This window comes from Canis lupus, chromosome 19 (genome assembly GCF_048164855.1).
Source record: "Canis lupus baileyi chromosome 19, mCanLup2.hap1, whole genome shotgun sequence".
Lineage (NCBI taxonomy): Eukaryota > Metazoa > Chordata > Mammalia > Carnivora > Canidae > Canis > Canis lupus.
This window is the reverse complement of record NC_132856.1, coordinates 26,448,546-26,471,791: the sequence shown is the minus strand read 5'-3', so window position 1 is coordinate 26,471,791 and position 23,246 is coordinate 26,448,546. Positions and strand designations below refer to the sequence as shown.

The following is a 23,246-nucleotide window of genomic DNA, read 5'->3' as shown; positions in this document are numbered from 1 at the left end:
AGTCCTGAGCTGCCTTGTAAACATTCCCACTATCCCAAGGCCACCATGCTGTGAGGAAGCCCGAGCTAAGCATGTGGAAATACTCTGGGGAGAGGGTGAGCAAGAGAAACACCCAAGTCAACTCAGCCAGGTGCCAGAAATCAAGGAACGAAGATATGTCATCCCCACTGTGCCTGACCAGACTTTTGACCCAGAGAATCATGAAATACACTAATAATAGATGGTAGATTTAAGCCACTACATTTTGGTGTAGTTTGTCGTGTAGCAACAGATAATTAGAACCTGCTTAGTTTTAATAAAAAGGGGTACATGAGAGCCATAAGAAATCAGAAAAAAAAAAAAAAGAAATCAGAAGAAAACTTTGTTTCCAGCCTGAATGATGGTGGTAAGAAACAGGGAAGGTTTCCAGGAAGTGGTCACATTTGAGGTGAGTTTGGAACACTTTAGGATTAGGAAACTCAAAGATGAGGGAATAAAGTAGAGAAAATAATGCAGGTAAAGGCACAGAGGTAAGAGAGTGTCTGATGGCTGTGGGGAAGATGGAGGAGTCCATTTTAACAAAGAAAATGGGTTGCAGGAGAGATGTATGGTGATATGAACAAAAGAGAAGTTGAAATGAAATAATGTATCACTGAAGGCCTTGATACTCCTCACTGGGGTGAGGAGTTAGATTCATTTAACTGGACAAGGAGGAGCCATCCACTTTTTTGAACAGGGAAGGGATGTTCCTCCAGTGCCTTGGAAGAAATTAAACCAGTGGGATTGAAAATGGAGTTAATGGATAAGGAATGAGCCGGTTATGAAGTTGGAGAGCTAGAGATTCATTCTGACTTCTTCCCTGGTAGGAGTGGATACGGGAGGAACTGGCTCGGCTGGCAGAAGAATGACCCCCAGAAATATCCAGGTCCTAGTCCCTGGGATGTGTGAATATGCTAGCTTCTGTGGCAAAGGCGACTCTGCAGATGTGATTAATGGTAAAGACTCTGAGATGGAAAGATCATTCTGCATTTTCCAGATGGGCACTCTTTCATCACGTGCATCCTTTACATGGAGATCATTTCCCAGGTGTGGTCAGAGAGAGAGGTGAACACGGAAGAAGATTCAGAGATGGACGTGATCAGGTCTAGAGCTGCCATCGCTTTGAAATTAGAGGAAGGGTCTAGGAGCCAAGGAATGCAGCCAACCTCAAAATCTACAGTCAGCCAAAAATCTGGAACGTTGGTCCTACACTTGCAAATAACTCAATTTTGCCAACAACCCAGAAAAGCAAGCAAATGGATCCTCCTGTAAAAACCTCCAGAAAGGAGCATAGCCCCGCTGACACCTCAAGTCTAGCCTGGTGAGACCTGTGTCAGACTTCTGACCTCCAGAACTGTAAGATAATGAACTTGTGCTGTTGAAGCTGCTAGCTTTATGATAATTTATTACAGCAATGATAGGAAACGAGTACAGATCTCAATTAGTGAATGATATTTTTGGAGCACCACTGCCCAGTGTGTTGAAAATTAGGAGTTGACAGGATTCTCATGAGCTTTGTCTCCATTAGGCTGTGGTTCTATTTTCCTGCTACAGGAAAACCACAGTCTCAGAATGGTCTCTCTCCACCGGGGGGACCTTGATCAACTTACTTAACCTCTTGAGCTTTAGTTTCCTCATCTGTTAAATGAGGGGATTGCATGCAAATGGTGGCTCCAGACATTGCAATTTTTACCATGACACACTGGATGGAGAATTCTCCTATGTGTCTAAACTGGGTTTGGGGAAATACCACTGTTCCAGTGATAGCATTCTTTCCTCTCCTCATCCAGAAGTCATCTCAGAATATAAGTGATGTTTTGACAGGGCTAACTTTCTGTGTCAATTCCAATTTGTTGGGTTTAGATGCAGGGCTTGAAAATTTATGTATTTTTGTTCCAATTTTATAAAGGAGGCACAGAAATTTTTTTATTACAAAGCACGATGAGAAATACATCACGTGTTACAAATATCAGTGGTGAGTCATTACTATTAGTGCCACAATACTAATCACTTCTTTAAATTCTGATCTTTGGATTTTTTTAATTGAATCAGACTTTCTGAGGACAGGATTATACTAAGCACTCCTGGCTCAGTTTTCCAAGCAAGGGATGTGCTAGTCATTGGAAATCTGAGGTTCCAACTTCCTTAGGCAAGTTGTTTGCTCTCTGGAACAAGATCTGAGGAAGACCTCCCCCCCATTCCATAGTGACCTAAGGTAGACAATGAAGAATTCATTGAAGATATACACCAGGGGAAGTGCTTTTATTTTCAGGCTCATAATATTCATAGTTCTAAAGAGATAATTGGACCAGTAAACCATCAGAAAAACACAAGGGGTCACTGGTCAAGTGACTCAAAGTAGTTTCTGTGAGCACCACCATGCAGAGGAGGAAATGCATTGGGTTGAGTTTGAACTCTTCTTTTGCCACAAATAGTTAAATGATCTTGGGTGAGTCATTTGCCCTTCCTGGCCTTCACATTTCTCCTCTGTAAAATGAAGAAGATGAGCTAGGTCAGTGCTTCCCACTGTAGCACGCAAATTATCCTGGTGGTCTATGACCTGGTTTAGGTAGTCTTGTTATATATGTACTTTAATATTTGCTTGGAAAAGATACTGAGCCTATTAGACCCACCATTTCACGGATGTGATTGCTTAAAACAAGGCTAAAAATATATATGTCTAGAAAGAAGCAAAAATGTATTTTATTTCAGACACTGGTCTGATTTTCTAAGATGTGTATCCCAGCTGATGAGCTTGACTGAAGTGTATCAATCATGTTATTTTCCACATTTTGTGATGATGCTTTAACATTCTGGGGCCTCAGGGAACCAGGGAGACTGCCCCACCCCACCCCCACCCCAGGTTAGCTAATTCCTGGGGATAGCAAACACCTTGCCTGAGTGTACACCTTTGATATGCAAACCAATTCATCCTGAGTCCAAAACCCCCATTCACCTCCTTATATCAGTCTCCTGCAGTCCCAGACATTATTCCCCAGCCCTAAATCACCCTGGGCCATATACCAGAGAACTAGGGACCACCTTAGAGCCCAGAACCCACCGTAATTACTCAAACTATCCAATCCTAAACCTGATCAGCCTCCCTGACTTGCCCATTCTGTGCCAAGAAAACTACAGTAAAGGCTCTGGCCCAGGCTTTTCCCTCATTCTCTGCCTCCTGCCCACCCTAGTACTTGCCCGTACAGCCTGGCATGGTGTGGCATGCCCCCTCCCCCAGGGAACTGTGAGCAACAATCTTTTCAGTGACAATTGTCTCCTGATCTGTTGGCCTCAGCATACTGGAATAAAACAAAATCCCAGCACATTCTACAACATGGTGAAAGGATTCCTTTGGTCTACTTTTATTAGTTTTTTTTTTTTTTTTTTTTAAGATTTTATTTATTTGACAAACAAAGAGAGAGAAAACACAAGCAGGGACTAGTGGTAGAGGAAGAAGGAGAAGCAGGGTCCCCACTGAGCAGGGAGCATGATGCCTGCCTAGGTCCCAAGGGTCCCAGGATCATGATCTGAGCCAAATGCAGACATTTAACCGGCTGAGCCACCTGGACATCTGGGATTCTTTTTGGAGTGAAGAATATCGTGGAATGAGACGGTAGTAATGGTTGCCCCACTTTGTAAATATACTAAAAAACTGTGTATCTTTAAAGATTGTGGTATGTGAATTACAGCTCAATTTTTTTGTGGTGTGTGAATTACAGCTCAATTTTTTAAGCTTTACTTCATTTTTTAAAATTGAAATATAATTAACACACAATATTATATTGGTTTCAGGTGTAGAACACACTGACTCGACAATTCTCTACATTACTCAGTGCTCACCACGACAAGTGTAGTCACCATCTGTCACCATACCATGTTATCGACTATGTTCCGTAGGCTGTACTTTTCGTCTCCGTGACTTACCTGTTTTATAACTGGCAGTTGGTACCTCTTAATCCCTTTATCTCTTTTGCCCATTCCCCACCCCCACTCCTGCCCCTCTGGCAGCCACCGGTTTGTTCTCTGCATTAAGAGCTTGATGTTTTGCTTTGTTTCAGTTTGTTTAATTACAGCTCAATTTTTAAAAATTGTCCTCTTGGCCACATTTCCTCTTCTTCTACCAAACTCCTATTTGTCCTGCAAGATTCAGCATAGATGAGGAGTTGCCCCCAAAGCCTTCATATGCCTTGCCTTCAGTTACTATAGCTTATCCAGCTGTGTTTTAATTGCTGGTTTATATAGGGGAGAGGGTTAAGGGAAAAAAAAAAAAAAAGTTGGGAAACCTTGCTTGTGGAATTCACCATTTAACTCTCTCCCTCCCGTTCTCTTCCTCCCTACCCTTGATCTGAGAAATTTCTGGGCAAATCCCAGTTTTGGTTTCAGCAAAACACAATCCCGAGTGTGTGATTTTCAAGTGTGATTTTTCCCACACTTTTCTCTGGGGCTTCTAAATCAAAAAAACACGAGAAGGGACTCTGTTTTCCTGTTGGAGGCACTGCTTTTTAAGGATTTGGGGACAGATGAGTCTAGCATTTAAGTGAAGTCCAAGTCTTATCTTTTTTATTAATTTATACTGGAAAAGATGACTTCTTTTTGAGAAGGGCCTGTGATTTTGGAAAGAGCCCCAATCCACAAATATCCGTCTGAAAGGCCATACTTCACATTTAAACTCTTTAAGCAGATGATGACTCTTTCTTTAAAAGATTAACTGAGGGTTTTGATAGCTGGTTTCATCAGCCTGTTAATTCATTCCTGAGGAGAGGAAAACCAATGTACTTCTTCTACTTATCTGCCCATATCTTGTCTATGCTAATTGTCTATTATTTTTTTCTTTGAAAGGGCACAGCAAACCCCCTCTTGGCAGAAATTCTGATTAACTGTAATGGTGCCCCTAAGATAAGACAGGACTCTCTAACCCCCTTTACGGAGATTTAAAAAAAAAAAAAAAACTCAGCCAAACCATGATCTCCTTGAGGAGCACCAGTTAAATGAAGGGAGAATTGTTTAACAGCCAAGCAGTGCATAGAGTCCAAGGAGGAGGAGCCCCACAGAGTGTTCACTCTTCCCCCCAAGCTAGGAAGATTCTAGCATCTCCTGAACTACAAATGGCACACAAATCACCCAGACTCTGGTTCAGCAGATCTAGGTAGAGTCTGAGATTCTGCATATCTTTTTTCTAATATTTTATTTATTTATTTAGGAGAGAGAGAGGCAGAGACACAGGCAGAGGGAGAAGCAGGCTCCCTGCAGGGAGCCCGATGCAGGACTCAATCCCTGGATCCAGGATCATCCCCTCAACCAAAGGCAGATGTTCACCCACTGAGCTACCCAGGCGTCCTGAAATTTGGCATTTCTAACAAGCTGCTGGGTGATGTTGCTGCGGCTGGTCCAGGTGCCACATCGAGTAACAAGGAATAGCTCTGATTTCCTAAGCATTGTTAAAACCTAGATTCCAAGGGAGTTTCTGAGAGCTGACATGCTGGGGTTCTTTCTTGCTGGTCCTAGTTAAGTATTGATGGTAGCAATAATAATTACGAAAATAACGATGGCCAACATTTCTGGAGGGCCTAGTGGGTACGGTCAAACCTAGCCTAACTGTAACTGTTACCATCTCATTCAAGGACCATCTGTGGTTCAGAGACACTAAAGAACTTGCTCCAGTTCTTGTTGCTCAGAAGTTTCACAGCAGTGACTCAAGCCCTGTGTGGCTCTACAGATGGGCTCTTAAATAGAACTGTCTCTCATTTTCTGATGTCTCATTGTAGGTTCAGTGGGGCTGAGCATGCAAAGTTTGACCTTTGCTTTCAAAAGGAGCATTTCCCCAGGTGCTATAGAACTAAGCCAATGGTGCAAAGCTCTCCAAGAAATCCGATGGAAGGTACAGGTAGGTGATGAATTGATACATAGGCAAAAACTACCCTGATAATGACCTGCAGGCTTGATGTGCCCTGATAACAAAATGTTTTCCCCAGTGACTATTTTTTACCTTGCAAAGCAGATGCTACATTAGGAGAGTGTTGCCACCATAATATGAGGTTTTTTTCAAAATTGGTGAGAAGGGAAGAAAAATGTATCTATTATGTATTTTTTAGTCAAAATTGTGTTGTCTTCCTTGAACAAAAATCAAAATGCTTGAATGGGACACTCAAAGGGACAGTTGATAAAGGAAAGAAAAATGATAAGCTGAACTTCATAAAAATTAAAAATTTTTACATTTCATTTTTTAAAATTTTTTTATTTATTTAAAAATTTTTTTTTTAATTTTTACATTTTAAATGGCACTGTTAAGAAGTGAAACAGATGAGCCACATACTGAAAGAAAATGTTTGTAAATCTCTATCTTGTAAAGGACTTGTATCTTTACAAGTCAGTAATAACCCAATTAAGTAATGACTGAAAGATCTGAGAAGATATTTCACTGAAGTAAATATACTAATGATCAATAATACACGAAAGGGGGCAGCCCAGGTGGCTCAGCGGCTTAGCACTGCCTCAGCCCAGGGTGTGATCCTGGAGACCCCAGATCGAGTCCCACGTCAGGCTCCCTGCATGGAGCCTGCTTCTCCGTCTGCCTGTGTCTCTGCCTCTCTCTCTCTCCTCTCTGTGTATTCTCATGAATACATAAATAAAATCTTTAAAAAAAATAATACACGAAAGGTGTTAATACCATTAGGCATTAGGGAAATGCAAATCAAAACCACAATGGGAGGCTAATTCACACTCAGTAAAATAGCTGTAATAAAAAAAAAAATACGGACAATGATAAGTATTGACAAGAGCATGGAGAAACTGACACATTGCTGGTATGAATGTAAAACGGTTCAATTACTTTGGAGAACAGTTTCTGTCCTGCAAAGGATTCTGTTTCTTGTTGCAATTTCCTTATTTATTGAAATACCATTTTGGTGGTAAATTTTACATGCTGTGTCTTTCTTTTTCTTCTTCTTTTATTTTTTTTAAGGGGGAGGGGCAGAGGGAGAGGGAGAGAGAGAATCCCAAGCAGGTACCACACCCAGCACGGAGCCTAGGATCATGACCTGAGCTGAAACCAAGAGTTGGACACTCAACTGACCGAGCCACCCAGGCACCCCAACATGCTGTTTCTTTTGATGTACAATGAACTTTTGATCAAAAATACTTAAAATCCTTTCATTGATGCTAGCCAAATTATGGAAGCAGCCCAAATGTCTGCCAATAGATGAATGGATAAAGAAAATGCAGTATGTATATACAATGGGACTATCACTCAGCCATAAAAAAGAATGAAATCTTGCCACTTGCAATGGCATGGATGGATCTAGAGAGTATAATGCAAAATGAAATAAGTCAGTCAGAGAAAGACAAATACCATATGATTTTGCTCATATATGGAATTTAAAACAACAAAACAAATCAACAAAGGGGGAAAAAAGAGAGAGAGGAAAACCAACAAATAGACTCTTAACTGTAGAGAACAAGCTGATGGTTAGCAGAGAGGAGGTGGGTAGGAGGATGGGTGAAATAGGTGATGGGGATTAAAAATATACTCATCATGATGGGTACTGAGTAGTGTATAGAATTGTTAAACCACCATATTGTACACCTGAAACTAATATAACATTAAGTTAACTATTGGAATTAAAATTTAAAACAAATTAAATCCTTCAAAAGGTGAAAAAACTGAACTTATATTTTGTTGTTGTTGCAACTTCTGTTAATCTTATCAGACATCAATCAGTTCATACCCCTAAACTAGGAGTAGTGAGTAGTTAATTTTCTAAGTCAGCTTTATTAAAATAAATTTGATCTAAAATTTTGGCAACCTTAATTGAAATGTGTACTTTGTCTCCTAAATGTAACAGATTTTTAAAAACATTTTATTTTTTTAATTTAATTTTTATTTTTTTTAAAAAAACATTTTAGACTAAAAACCATTTGTAAATATTCCAATATCTTGTATTTACTTTGGTATCCTTTTGTAATAAAATGTGTGCATATTTATATATGCTCATGTTTATTAATTTCTCTTGTCTGTCTTCTTTCTTCCTGTTCCACTGTTATACAGGATGTGTTTTATTGGTTGACTTTGCAATGGAGCGCAGACATTGCATAATGAGATCCAAAAGAATAGCCTTCATGCACAAACCCTGGACTTTGAGATGAGGATGTAGGAAATGAAGAGACTTTCTGCTGCCTTCCTCTGGTAAGTGGGTAAAGATGCTTGCGGCTGTCTGGAATCTGGCTGCATAATATTAGTTGGAAATATTTTTTAAAAATATAAGTATGAAAAGGCATGTTGGACAGTGAAAGGAGGGAACTGTAGTAGACACTTGTTCAGCGGCTCTCCCCTTTCTAATTTGGAGAATCGCCAATGGCATGAGCTCTACCTCCTACAGTAGAAGTCGGAGAGAGATGACACATTGTCCTGCTTTCCTCTCTCTGGATGCCAGAAGGAGAGCATGTGAGCCCAGAGCAGCCACTGGGCTTTGAATCGTGATTGAGCGTCGCAAGAGGAATCTTAATGTTCATTCAAGATAGTCTGTTCATGTCTTAGGGCTGTGGTGCTAATGCAGCTCCCTCTGCCTGGATCATTCTGTTCCTAACCCTTCCCTAGCTCTTCCTTCAGTCAGGGCTCTGCTCAAATGTTACTTCCCTGACCACCTCCCCTCAAATAACTACCTCATCTGCTTTCTCTAAGTCAAATTTTCTATATGTGACCATCACTACCTAGGATTATATCTTTATTTTTAAATTCTTTATTGTTTAATTTTTTTTCCTACTAAAATGTATTCTCCATGAGGACACAAACTTTTTGTCTTGTTCTCCACTTTATCTCCAGAGTCCATAATAGTATCCAGTACAAAGTGAGTGTCCGATACCCCTTTTTTTAAAAAGATTTTTAAAAATTTATTTATTCATGAGAGACTCAGAGAGAGAGGCAGAGACGTAGGCAGAGGGAGAAGCAGGCTGCCCGCGGGGAGCCCGATGCTGGACTTGATCTCAGGACCCCAGGATCATGCCCTGAGCCAAAGGCAGACGCTCAACCGCTGAGCCACCCAAGTGCCCCCCAATACCCTTTTGTTAAGTGAATACATAAGTGAAAACTAGCCCGGTGTGTGGCAGGCCAGTGACAACTTGTTAAGCTGCCCTGAATTAGTAATAGTTTTCTATCAGGCTTACTTGAAGGTGATTTGAATCTTGAGTGAGTGACACGAAGGTGAATATATGATTGGAGTTCACTCTCCAGCAGTGACGTGATTTTTGTGTTAAGTTACAAGGTTCAGTTATGAAGTTGTGATGAGGAATGAACATTTGGCTATACAGACTCTAATTTAAAATGGCATCTGCCTGCAGGACCTAACACAGAATCTGTCAACTTCCCCTTAAACACTTAGAAAAACTATGAAAAAGATAGAAACCGGTTCTGATAGATGATGAGGTGCAAAGTATCAGAGGGATTTTCACCAACTGTAAATCAAATGATGCAGGATTAGGAAAACAACTCACAGTTATGAAATAGTGCTGCCTGCTTCCCCCAAAAAAGGGAAAAAAGAAAACGCTCTTCAAAATGAATTGACAGAGGTTAAAAGTGCCAAAAGAAAATACACACCTATAAGGAATTAGAAAAGTTTAGAAATTAAAGGATGAGTAAAGTTTTTCTGGTAACTGCAAATGAAAAGGCATAGAGATGGCAAAATTATTTTCTGACAATATAAAACCTGAGGCAGAGAGCATTAATGGGACAAAAGAGATAATTTTATACTGATGACAGTTAGAATCCATAGCAAAGAGAATAGTCAACAACCTAAACGTACTTATCACAGATCCAGAAAGAAGGAGAAATAGATAGGAGGCAGCTGTTGTGGGAGATGTAAAAACATTCTTCATATACGTTCACAAATCTACTATTTAGAAAATATAAATAGATGAGAGAATTTGAAAAATAAACTTAATAAGATTTAATATGTATTTTGTATATTGAAACTATTTTCTCCTCTTGGGTGTCCATTAATGTTTATAAAAGTTGACCCTGTGTTAGCACATTGAGAAAATAACTTCCCCAGATGAAAATGCACAAAGTATCTTTTTAATTTTTTAACTTACTTAATTGAGAGAGAGAGGTGGGGGGAGTGGCAGAGGGAGAGGGAGAAGCAGGCTCCCGGCTTAATCACCTCTCTAAAGGCCCAGTTTCCAAATACAGTCACACTGGTGGTTAGAGCCTCAGCATATGAATTTTGGGGAGGCACAATTCAGTCCATCACGGATATAATTATTGATAAAAAGAGAAATCTGAAATTTATAGTTATGTCATACAGGGTACATATATGTAGTTATGTCATCAGTAGTAATAAGTGTTCTTTAATACTCTGCAGTTCATAACAGTTGCTCATTTATCTTATTTCTCAGATCATTCCAATGCCACTTCATCATTTCAGCCTTTTCTGAATAGCACTTCCATGTATCATGTGCTACTGGGTATGTGTAAGAGCCATTGCTCTCTAATGCATGACCTGGCTTTGTTTTTCTTCTTAACACTTAACATTATCCACTATATTTATTTGTTTAATTAGTTACTGCCTGTCTCTTCTGCTACAAAAGGCTTCCTGAGAGCAGACTGCACCTGTTTTTGCACTCTTATATCCCAGCACCTGGAACAATACCTGGTGCATAGTAGACAATCACTAAATTGTGACATGAAAGAGTAGGTGGTCATGTTACCATCTCAACTAAACTTTGGGCTAAGTAGGGAGTGTAGGTGCTGTTAATGGATGCGGGATCAGATGTTCACATGGGCGTAGGTGAGGGGTTCTGACTCCCTGCCCTGGATACTCTTTCGGTCATCATATGACAGTCTTCATGATTCACCTTCTTGTCTTAGATGATTAGATACAACATCTAAGACATCCCTTTTTTTTTTTTTTAAAGATTTTATTTATTTATGCATGAGAGACATAGAGAGAGAGAGAGAGAGAGGCAGAGACACAGGCAGAGGGAGAAGCAGGCTCCATGCAGGGAGCCTGACGTGGGACTCGATCCCAGGTCTCCAGGATCACACCCTGGGCTGAAGGCAGCGCTAGACCACTGAGCCACCGGGGCTGCCCAAGACATCCCTTTTGAGAGAAGAGCATCATTGAGATATAATTCACAAACCATATAATTCATCCATTTAAAGTATACAATTCAATATATCCACAGAGCTGTGCAACCATCACCACAATCAATTTTAGAACATCTTTCACCTTGAAAAGAGATTCCTTTTAAGTGGCACACCTCGATTCCCCAGTCAGCCAGCTCCAGGCAATCCCTAATCTATTTGAAGTCTTTACAGATTTACACATGTATACACACACACACACACACACACACACACACACAGAGTAATTGGAAAATCTGTAATCTATATATATCTGTATCTGTATCTATATCTATGTCCATATATCTGGGCTTTTTCCTTCCCTCTGACCACTGTGTTCTGGTGCCACATTATCCTTCCACTATCCCTCCTACTTGTTCCCTTCCTCCTTTGTCCTGTGATACTCACCCTGCCTGGTCTTGTCTGGGCTGACAAGGAGTTGTCATCGTATCTCAGCTTCTTTGCAGTGGGCTTTCTGAGTGTCTTCTGGAAACTGAGAACTGTGAAGCCATCCTGCCTGAGTTTATTTTATCTTATTTTTAGATTTTATTTATTTATTCATGAGAGAGAGAGAGAGAGAGAGAGGCAAAGACACAGGCAGAGGGAGAAGCAGGCTCCATGGAGGGAGCCCGACATGGGACTCAATCCCAGGACTCTAGGATCACGCCCCGGGCCCAAAGCAGGCACTAAACCGCTGAGCCACCCAGGGATCCCCTCTCTGCCTGAGTTTAAATCCAAGCTCTGCTACCTGGCAGCTGTGTGACTTTGGGAGAGTTTCCTTCTCTGTTTCAGTTTGTTCTTCTGTACAAGGGGACGATAACAGTGTCCTCAGAGGATTAAATTAGCTATTATGTAAAAAATGCTTAGTATAGTGTGTGGCACTAAATAAGCACTAGGTTCATATTACCACCACCATCATTCTTGTTATTATTAAATGTTTGGCAACAGCATCAGGGGACTTGAGAAAAAAGTGTATCACAATTGATCCAACAATTCATTTTAAGAGATGCATTCTAAGTAAACAATTGGACAAGTACATAAAGATTTGTGTACAACATGAGATTAAAAATATTTTTTAAGAAAAGGAATGAAAATTTTGAAATAGATTGCATATTGGTTAAATAGCAATGGAATACTATGTAGCTTCATTAAGAATTACATTAAGTGGGCAGCCCGGGTGGCTCAGGGGTTTAGCACTGCCTTCGGACCAGGTCATGATCCTGGAGACCTGGGATCGAGTCCCATGTCGGGCTTCCTGCGTGGGGGCTGCTTCTCCCTCTGCCTGTGTCTCTATCTCTATCTCTCACTCTCTCTCTGTGTCTTGAATGAATGAGTAAATAAAATCTTTAAAAAAAAAAAAGAATTACATTAAGTAATTCTTTTTTTTTTTTTTTTTTTTTTTAGGTACTGGGGTGAACTCTATTTTTTTTTTAATTTTTTTTATTTATTTATGATAGTCACAGAGAGAGAGAGAGAGAGGCAGAGACACAGGCAGAGGGAGAAGCAGGCTCCATGCACCGAGAGCCCGACGTGGGATTCGATCCGGGGTCTCCAGGATCGCGCCCTGGGCCAAAGGCAGGCGCCAAACCGCTGCGCCACCCAGGGATCCCACATTAAGTAATTCTTACATTAATTAATTACATTAAGAATTAGCCAGGAGGGATCCCTGGGTGGCGCAGCGGTTTGGCGCCTGCCTTTGGCCCAGGGCGTGATCCTGGAGACCCGGGATCGAATCCCATATCAGGCTCCCGATGCATGGAGCCTGCTTCTCCCTCTGCCTGTGTCTCTGCCTCTCTCTCTCTCTCTCTCTGACTATCATAAGTAAATAAATAAAAATTAAAAAAAAAAAAAAAAAAAAAAAAAAAAGAATTAGCCAGGAGTACCTGGCTGGCTCAGATGGTAGAGCATGCAACTTTCAGTCCTGGGATTGTGAGTTCAAGCCCCATGTTGGGCATGGATCCTACTTTAAAAAAAAAAAAAAGTTACCTACATCAGGAATTCTTAAACTTTTCTTATTCTATGGATCCCTTTGGCAGTTTGGAGAAATCTAATGGATCCTTTCTCACAATAATGTTTTTAACTGTATAAAACAGAATACACAGGATTGCAAAGAAAACAGTATGTGGAAATAAAAGTATCAGACATTTAAAAAGTTGTAATATACTAATAAATGTCATTCTTGTTATAGGCACAAAATAAGATCTAATAGGTCTAATAATTATAATTTTAAAGTACTGGTAAACATAAACACATCAAGATATGCATGACAGGCTCGAAACAAATTCACAGGTACTGCTAACATGACTGTGATTTGTCGTCTATATCAACAACTGGAAGAGATGTTAAATGTCAGTTAGAGTCAGTGAAAATAAATATATCATCTTTTTCTTCCCCCAAATTCATAAACCCTCAGGTTTTAAAATCCATGATCTAGCTCACGGTCCCCAAATCTTTTCTATAAAGTTTCAGATAATAAATATGATAGGTTCATGGGCCATACATTCTGGGTCACAACTATAGTTGACCCTTGAACAATGTACGGAATAAGGGTGCTGAACCCCTCTGAGGTAAAAATCTGCATATAACTTTTTAAAAAAAAATTTAGTTTTAAGTAACCTCTACACCCAATGTGGAACTTGAACTCACAACCCTGAGATCAAGAGTTACATGTTCTAAACACTCAGGCAGCCAGGTGCCCCTTGCATATAACTTTTGACTCACCCAAAACTTAGCTACTAATAGACTACTATTGAAAATGTTATTAAGAAAATCATAAGGAAGAGAAATACATGAACAGTCTTATACTATATTTATTTTTAAAAATCCACATGTAAGTGAACAGCACAGTTCAAACTCATGTTGTTCAAGGGTTAACAGTACTCAATTTTGCCATTGTAATGAGAAAGCAATATGTAAACAAATAGGCATGGTTGTGCTTTAATAAAACTTTACTCAACAGGCAGAGGGCCTGATTTGTCTTGTGAAACACAGTTTGCTGTCCCCAATCTAGGTTACTATTTTCTTTTTCAAAAAAAGATTTTATTAATTTATTTGAGACAGAGAGAGAGAGCATGAGAGAACACAAGACTGAGAAGAGAGTACAAGTGGGGGGTGGGGTAAAGAACAGCAGAGAGGGAGAAGGAGGCTCCCCACGGAACAGGGACCACCGAGCTGGAGCTCCACCCCAGAACTGAATTCAGCTGAATTCAGACATTTAACTGACTGAGCCACCCAGGTGACCCTAGATTACTATTTTCTAACGCAGAAAGATGTTCCTTAACTACTAAATGAAAAAAATAATTTTTATTTGATAAATAATTATGCACTGTCTTATTCTGGTGAAAAAAATTGTACCTCTATGTATGTCTTTGTATGTATGTGTATATGTATATAAATGCACAAGTCTGAAGGACCAATAAAAATGTTGATGGTGATTATTTCCGAGTGATTGGAATATGAACAATATTTTTTCTTTATACTTTTCTATATTCTCTCAATTTTCCCCCATCAGTATACATTCAATTTTTAATGAGAAAAATAAGAATTAAAAATCAATTAGTTTGAGGAGGCTTTGAAAGCCCAAATTTATATGGAGCAGAAAATCCCCCCAGGATCCCTTTAACCACTTCTCCCATCTAAGTCCTCAGACAGAAGGAACTCATTGGCATCCTTGCACTGTCCCAAAACAACTACAAATATTGATATTCTATTTTATGCAGTTCAAAACATTATCCTGAGAAGGGACCCATTAATCTTCCCCAGACTGCCAAAAGGATCCATGGAACAAGAAAAAGTGTCTTGTCTCCTGCAAGGTCTATATCATGGATCCTGTTTTAACCCTCTTGGGGTTAAATGGCCCATTTTTAGTGTCTTCACTACAGCCTTTTAAGGATTAAAATCAAAGTCCTTATAGAGGCTCCCAAAGGACTGGCAACCGGAGGTCCTCTGTAAAGCTGATTCTATCCCCTTCCTGTCTACAGGCCGATGTTACCAATGCTGGGACAGCTCCCAGTCTCTCTTCGGAGGCCTTCTTACTTCCAGAGAGTACCGTTAGCTCTTCTACCAATTTCCTGCCTATGTCAGACCCAAGGGCTATGTTCTCTGTCCCTCTTAAGCCCTCTGCTTCATTCCTGGCTGACAGAACTCTGGTGATGTCAGATACTGACTTGGGGAATATGATCTTTCCCATCTCCAGGGAGGATTGAGTGCTGATTAGTACAAATCATTGTGTGTGTGTGTGTTGGTTTTTTTTTTTTTTTAACCTGGAGGCATTTGCCCTGTTAGGGTTCCGTGGCAATGTCCAAAGACGTTGTTATCATGACAAGGGGGCTGCCACTGGCATCTAGTGGGTAGGGGCCAGAGATGTGTCTAAACTTTGTACACTTTGTAAGACAGCCTTCCCGACACAGAAATATCTTCTCCAAAATGCCAATAGTGCCACAGTGGAGAAATCTTGGTCTAAATGAATCATAGTAATTCCATTTCCTTTGCGAGGTGATAAAACTGTGGCTAGTGAGCTTTAGAGGAAGCTTGGTGATCCAGTAATTCCACTTCTGGGTATTTATTGAAGAAAATGAAAACACTAACTCAAAGAGCTATCTGCATGCCCATGTTCCCTGCAGCATTATTTACAATAGTCAAGACATGGAAAGAGCCTCACTGTCCATTAATGAATGAATGGATAAAGAAAATGTGATATATAACAGTGTGTTTACAATGTTAGAATATATATTATAGGATACTGGAGTATTATTCAGCCATAAGTAGAATAGGATATTATTCAGGCATAAAAAAATGAATGAGGGGCACCTGGGTGGCTCAGTCGGTTAAGTGTCTGCCTTCAGCTCAGGTCATGATTCCAGGGTCCTGGGATAGAGCTCCACATCAGGCTTCCTGCTTAGTGGGGAGCCTACTTCCCCCTCTCTCTCTGCCTGCTGCTCCCCCTGCTTATGCTCTCTTTCTCTGTGTCAAATAAATAAATAAAATCCTTAAAAAAAATGCATTCTTGCAATTCATGACAACATGGATGGACCATGAGGGCATTAAGCTAAGTGAAAAAACTGGATGGAGAAAGACAAATCCAATGATCTCACTTATATGTGGAATCTAAAACAAAAACAAAAACAAAACCATCCAAGCTCATAGATACAGAGAACAGATTGGTGGTTGCCAGAAGCAGTTGGTGGGGAGTGAGAGCGAAATGGGTGAAAGGAGTCAAAAGACACAAACTTTCAGTTATGAGAAAAAAGAGTATGGAGCTGTAATGTACAGCATGGTGATGATAGTTTATAATACTATATTGCATTTGAAAGTTGCCAAGAGAGTGTATCTTATGAGTTCCCATCACAAGAAAAAAATTCTGTTATTGTGTATGATGGAGAATGTTAACTAGACTTACTGTGGTGATCATTTTGCAATATATGCAAACACTGAATCCTATCTCATACACCTGGAACTAATATAATGTGGTATGTTAATTATATCTAAATAAATATGATTTTAAAAAAGAGAAAACTGAGGAAAAGATGACTTTTATTCCTGATAAAATATTCCAGGAGGAAACACTCACTACCCTTCCTTCAGATCCCTGGACATTCTCAGGGGAAGAGGTGATGATGGCAACTGCAGTGGCTTTGAATCATTAATACAAAGAGGTTGGTAGAGATAAGATGGAAAATGTACCTACATCCTCAGTGCCTGCTGAGTCTTGGAGGTTTTATAAAATGTTAGCTTAATGAGCCAACAGTATCTCTCTGGCTCTCTCTCCCTTTTTGTGTTTGTTATATGAATCCTGGGAAGAACTCTGATTGGCCTAATTGAGTGACACTCCCACTTCATGGGCCAGTCATGATTCAGGCAGGTGACATAAGAATCACATGCTCAGCTCCGTGTTTAGAGATGATGTCTGTCACCATCAGAAAGAGACTAGAGAGTCAATGGATATGATTGACTTCTAACGTATTCACAATGTTGTGCTCTGTGTCTGACCCCAACATTAAGGCAAGTTAATTCATAGTCTCTTCTTATTTTATTTTATTTTATTCTATTTTATTTACTTTATTTTATTTATTCATGAGAGACACAGAGAGAGAGGCAGAGACATAGGCAGAGGAGAAGCAGGCTCCCTTTGGGGAGCCAGATGTGGGACTCAATTCCAGGACCCTGGGATCACAGCCTGAGCCAAAGGCAAACAAACGCTCAACCACTGAGCCACCCAGGCATCTGTCATAGGCTCTTCTGATAATGATCTTGCACTGGACTAACAGTAATGGCAATGAGCAGTGCACCCGCTGTGTGCCAGTCACTTTATGTATTTCTCCTGAACCTTCATAATCACCCCCAAGTGACTGGTACTATTTTTCCCATTTTACAGATAATGAGAATTGGAACCTGGAGAGGCTGGCTGCCTTGCCCGAGGCCACACAGTGAGATGTTCAAAGAATCAAATCCAAGTCAGCTACTGGAGTTCACACTATTTTACCACACTGCACTGCCTTCCTTCCTAAGTGTCTGTGCTACATGGATTACAAGGTCAGTTTAAAGTTGGGTGCATCTAAGGGAAGACCGTGTCTTAATATTTTTTGCCAAATGGATGATGCTTCCTGGCAGCGACTTTAAGAACAAAGTAAAAAGTGGGACACCTGTGTGGCTCAGAGGTTAAACGTCTGCCTTCGGCTCAGGTCGTGATCCCGGGGTCCTGGGATGGAGTCCCACATCGGGCTCCCTGCATGAAGCCTGCTTCTCCCTCTGCCTGTGTCTCTGTGTTTCTCATGAATAAATAAATAAAATCTTAAAAAAAAAAAAAAAGAAGAACAAAGTAAAACGGAAAGTTGAAGATGATAGTTCAAATAGAAAGAACTCCCCTCCGGTGGTGGAGCAGGGAGGTGTGATGGGGTTAGGCTGAGGCGGGCATGACGTGAGGATGGAGATCTTGCTCGCTGCTACCTCAGATGCCCTGGGGAGTCCCTCCGTTCTCTGCTCCAGCACCCTAACCATCAATACCACTATGCTTTCTTGTGGTTGCCAGTGTCAGCACGGTGCTATTCATCCTAACGAGGATGAATAAAGCTCGACTAACAGCGTGCAGAATTTCCTTTAGTCTTCTTGAATGGGTGAGCTAGAGAACTTTAATGGGACCAGAGACTCAGAGAGGTGGAGATCTCTGTCCAAGCCATGGCTAGCAGTGTAAGGAGGTGCATTTCTCATTACACATCTGGGCCTCTCTCTTATCCATCTCCGTCTGCATGTTCCTGACTCCTTGGCTTGACTCCAGCTGAGCCCTGGCTCAGAATGCCATCAGTCCCCCTTTACTCAATCATCAATCAAGGCTCAGAGGAGATCCCACATCCTTGGGGGAAACATGTCTGTGACCACTTCATTCCATGCAATGCTTTCCCTTTGCTGATGCCTTTAAAAAAACTGCTCTAAACTTTATTATAAGCATCTTACTATACATATCTTGATGTACTCGTTACCACTTAACATAAAAAAAGCAAACATGTAATTTTTAAATACTACTCAAAACAGCCCCTCTAGGTTAGGAAATAGAAGGCTACCCCTTGCTAGTTGTGCAATTTTGTTAAATCACTCTTGCAACCTCAAGTTGCTTGGCTCCCACTGCCAATAGGGGCACTTATCTTACCAAGCCCTTGATGGCTTGTAGGGTTCCTGTGTGGATGAAGGCAGATATTGCACAGGAAAATGTTTATTGTCATTTTCCATATCAGTTATTAGGAAGCTGAATGCCTACAGGAGTCAGGCAGCTAATGTGAATGAGGGGAGGCCAGAGTGAGGTAATGGGGGTTGGCAGAGACTACTGGCCCTTGGGGACTACGAGTCCCATCTGAAGGGACAGTTGGTGCTCAGCTTCAGCCAATTGAAGCTATGTAGGAAGGAGGACCTAGTGCTGCTAGAGTTTAATTTTCAAAAAGAAATCCAAAATAAAGACTTTTTGTGACATTTCTTGATTTTTGAAACACTGACTATGCCAAATACAACCCAGAGTCTTTTTTTAAAAAAAGATTTTATTTATTTATTCATGAGAGACACACAGAAAGAGGCAGAGGCATAGGGAGAAGAGGGAGAAGCAGGCTCCCTGTGGGGAGCCTGATGCAGGACTCGATCTCAGGACCCCCCAGACCATGACCTGAGCCAAAGGCAGATGCTCAACCACTGAGCCACCCAGGTTCCCCAGGCTAGAATCTTTCTTATAGAAAGCCATTTTGCAACTCTGCTCTATATGTGTATATTGTTTTAGACTAGAACAGACATCTGGATTGGATCCCTGAGTTACTTTTTCTTTAGTGTTTTCTTCACTATGCGCTTTCTGGGTCTATGGTCTGTTTTCTTTTTTTTTTTCCTCCCTCCATAATGTGACTGTAATATTCTTGTGGGCAGTTCACATATTCTGTACTGAAGTATAATCCAAAGTGGATTAATCTCCTTGGTAAGTGATATTTGCTTGTTAGTCTGTTCATATGGCTCTTAAATTTCAGCATGAGTCAACATTGTCTGAGCTGCTTGTTAAAAGTGCTGATTTACCTCATCAATTCTCTCCAAGATACATACCCAGCATTAATATATACATGTATCCATTAAAAGACATGTACTAGGGTATCCCTGGGTGGCTCAGCGGTTTGGCGCCTGCCTTTGGCCCAGGGCGGGATCCTGGAGTTCCGGGATCAAGTCCCACATTGGGCTCCCGACATGGAGCCTACTTCTCCCTCCTCCTGTGTCTCTGCCTCTCTCTCTCTCTCTCTCTCTTTCATAAATAAATAAATAAATCTTAAAAAAAAATAAAAGACATGTACTAGACTATTCATAGCAGCTTGATTCATAACAGCTGCATACAGAAGTCTATCCAGTTGTCTGTCCTCAGTATCAGAACAAATAAGAAATATGCATTCACAAGAAAAATCTGCACAGCAATGAAAATGAATAAGCTGCATCCACATGCAAAAATATGGATCAATCTCACAAATATAATGTTGAGCAAAGGAAGCCGGACACCTAGGAATATGTAGTATGTGTCTGTTTATATAAATACAGAAATTGGCAGAACCTAATCTGTAGGCTATAAGTCAGGATAATAACAGGATAACTGATGGAGAGAAGCAATGACAAAAAGGGGATCCCGGCCTCTGAAGTGCTGGCAATATTCTTGGTTGCATGAACATATGAGAATTCACTGAGCTGGACATCATTTCTACTTTTCTGTGCTTTACCATCTCAATGAAAAGCTAACATGCTAATTCCAAGGCTCCACTACAGACTAACAGAATCACTGTCTTGCACGGGGGTGGACTGGGAGTCCCCAGGCACTCCCAGTCCAGGTCATTACATGATTTCCCCTTCCAGAAAGACATTGCACTTGAAAGAGCACGTATTTATTCCTCCAGAGGACTTCTACAGGCACTCTTGGCTGACCCATCCAGCATCTGTCTTTCCTAGTTTCTCTTGTTGTGTATTTCCACATTTTACAAGATGCAAAGAGTGACATAAAATTAACAGGCATTATGGGTACATTCAAAGGCACTTGAGGGCATAGAGAGAGAGACAGCTCTGATAAAGAGCCAGCTTATAAAATATAGCTAAATAAAATTAACAGTTTATAGGGTGACTAAGACGCCATATCCCCAGGGAATAAGTCAAGTGTTCACCGCTGCTGAAATCCAGCTGAATGCTAGCTTCCCTGGGGAAGGAGATCTGGGTGGATGCCAAGGGCTCTAGGGCTTTTCCTGGAAGGAAAAAGGGGAGGTTCTATGACTGGGGTAGGGACAGGGAAGGACCAGCATTGTAGATGTTTTGGGAGCTGCACTCTCAAGCTTTGTTTTTGTCAGTGTGGGAAACCTAAAGCTGAGAGATTTATTCAGGTCACATTTATTTATCATTTGTGCTCTTGCATTAAGAATCTAGAAATATATTGAATGTCAAAGGGGAACCAAAAATGAATCTTTCAATAAGCTACAGGAAGGTCATAACTGCATACATGAACTTTGTCTTTGATAAAAGATATGCCTGGCACATAAGAATACTCACTAACTTCATTCATTCATTCTTTCATTCAACATCTATTTATTGAGTATTCACTTTAGGTTTGGTACCATTCTCAAGTAGTTGAGACAAATAGAAGACCTTTACCGCAAGGAGTTGATAGTCTAAATGGAGAGAGATCAGCCAATTCATCAGGTGTATAGTATGTTCCATAGCAGTAAGTTCTTTGGGAAAAAATAAATCAGAGAAAAAGAATAGAGGGTTGGAGAGTTGAGTAATGTTGCAGTTTTATCTGGGGAGATAGAGGAAGGCCTTACTGAAATTATGAGCAAAGACCCAAAGATGATGAGACAGTAGGCTGTGTGGATATATGAGGGAAAAGCCTTCTGGGCAGAGGGAACAGCAAGTGCAAAGGCCCTGAGGCAGGAGTATGCCTTGTGTGTTTGAGGATGCCAAGGAGTCTGGAGTGGTTGTAAAGGGTGAGTGAGAGGAGGGTAGTAAAAAGTGAGATCTAACAGGTGATGGGGTTACTGGGTCATTCACTGCGAGAACTTTGACTTTAACTCTGAGTGAGACAAAAGCCACTGGAAGGTTGTAGGTAGAGGAATTACGTGATTGAATGATTTTTTTTTTAATTTTATTTATTTATGATAGTCACAGAGAGAGAGAGAGAGAGAGAGAGGCAGAGACACAGGCAGAGGGAGAAGCAGGCTCCATGTACCGGGAGCCTGACGTGGGATTCGATCCTGGGTCTCCAGGATCGCGCCCTGGGCCAAAGGCAGGCGCCAAACCGCTGCGCCACCCAGGGATCCCGATTGAATGATTAAATACAGCACTGTACACACTATACACCACTTTAACATACATTATTATACTTGATCTTCATAATGACCTGAAGAGATAAGAAGAACAGGAATTATTAGTCATATTTTCAAAGGATTACATTATAGAAATTAATAGCACAGGCTCTGGAGGTAAACAGATGTGGATTTGAATCCTGAGGCAGCTGCATAAGAGCCAGGACTTTGTGCAAGAGTCAGCTTTGGTTTCCTCATCTCTGCAATGGAGAAAATAACACTATTGGGAGAGAAGATAAAATTACCAGTGGACATGCCTAGGTAGTGTCCAGCACGTGTTTTGCTCAGTGAACGTGACATTTGTCGGTACATTTTCCAGTTAGAAGGCATTTTAGACATCGTTCAACTTTGAAGATCTACAAAGTGGTCTTTGCATTGGCAAAAGCTGAATCGGCATCTGCTGGGGTAAATACACAGGCTCCTGGGCCAATGCCACAACTACTGAGCCCCTAATTCTGTTGCTTTGAAGCCTCATTTCAACGGCTAACAACTTAAAGTGAACCTAGCAATGGAGGTTAAGGCAGCTCCAATGCAATAACTGAGTAAATTATAGAACTTCTCTGAGCCTCATTTTTCTCATGTGTAGAGTGAAAACAGTGTCTACTACTGGAAATGGTGGGCACGATGCCTGCAAAGCTCTGCAAGCTCTACCAGGGCAGGTATGTGCTGAACACTCCATGGTTGTTAGTTACAAAGCAAGGTTCTCAAAATTACATTGTCCTTAAAATTAACTCACCATAAAAAAAATTCACTTGCATTACTTTGAGTATTTTTTCACTTTTAACAATTGAAATTGAATTTAAAAGAAACTTCATATCAGAAAGATTATTGTGGTTGCTCCCACAGTACATATACTAAAATTGGAATGATTCAGAGAAGATTAGTATGGCCCCTGTGCAAAAAGATTATCTATGTACCATCCAATGTCATCCTGTGGGTTCCCCGGTGCTACGAGGACAACTTACTCAGAGAATCACTGGAAGGAGGACACCAGGATATAAAGGAATACTTTTAGGATCACGTTCCTTGCTGATGCTTTTGTCTCAGGGTTGGGGCAAGTATGGAACTTGTGGCCTAGGACACAGAGGGGGCAGATGAAGAAAGTGTCTGTTTCTTTCCAGGAAGGCTGAAAATAGATACATTGGTGCCAAGCTCTGCAACATTTACACAAGACAGGAAACCTCATCATGCACAGGACTACTTTTGCCTAGGGAGACCTGGCAACCAATTAAAGTGGTTGTCAAGCTGTAGTGCTTGGAGTCTAC

The 23,246-nt window shown here is 40.8% G+C and overlaps 1 pseudogene; it reads left to right on the top strand.

The window, feature by feature from the left end:
- Positions 1-22,815: 22,815 nt before the first annotated feature.
- On the top strand, positions 22,816-22,912 carry LOC140611527 (U6 spliceosomal RNA; annotated as a pseudogene).
- Positions 22,913-23,246: the final 334 nt, after the last annotated feature.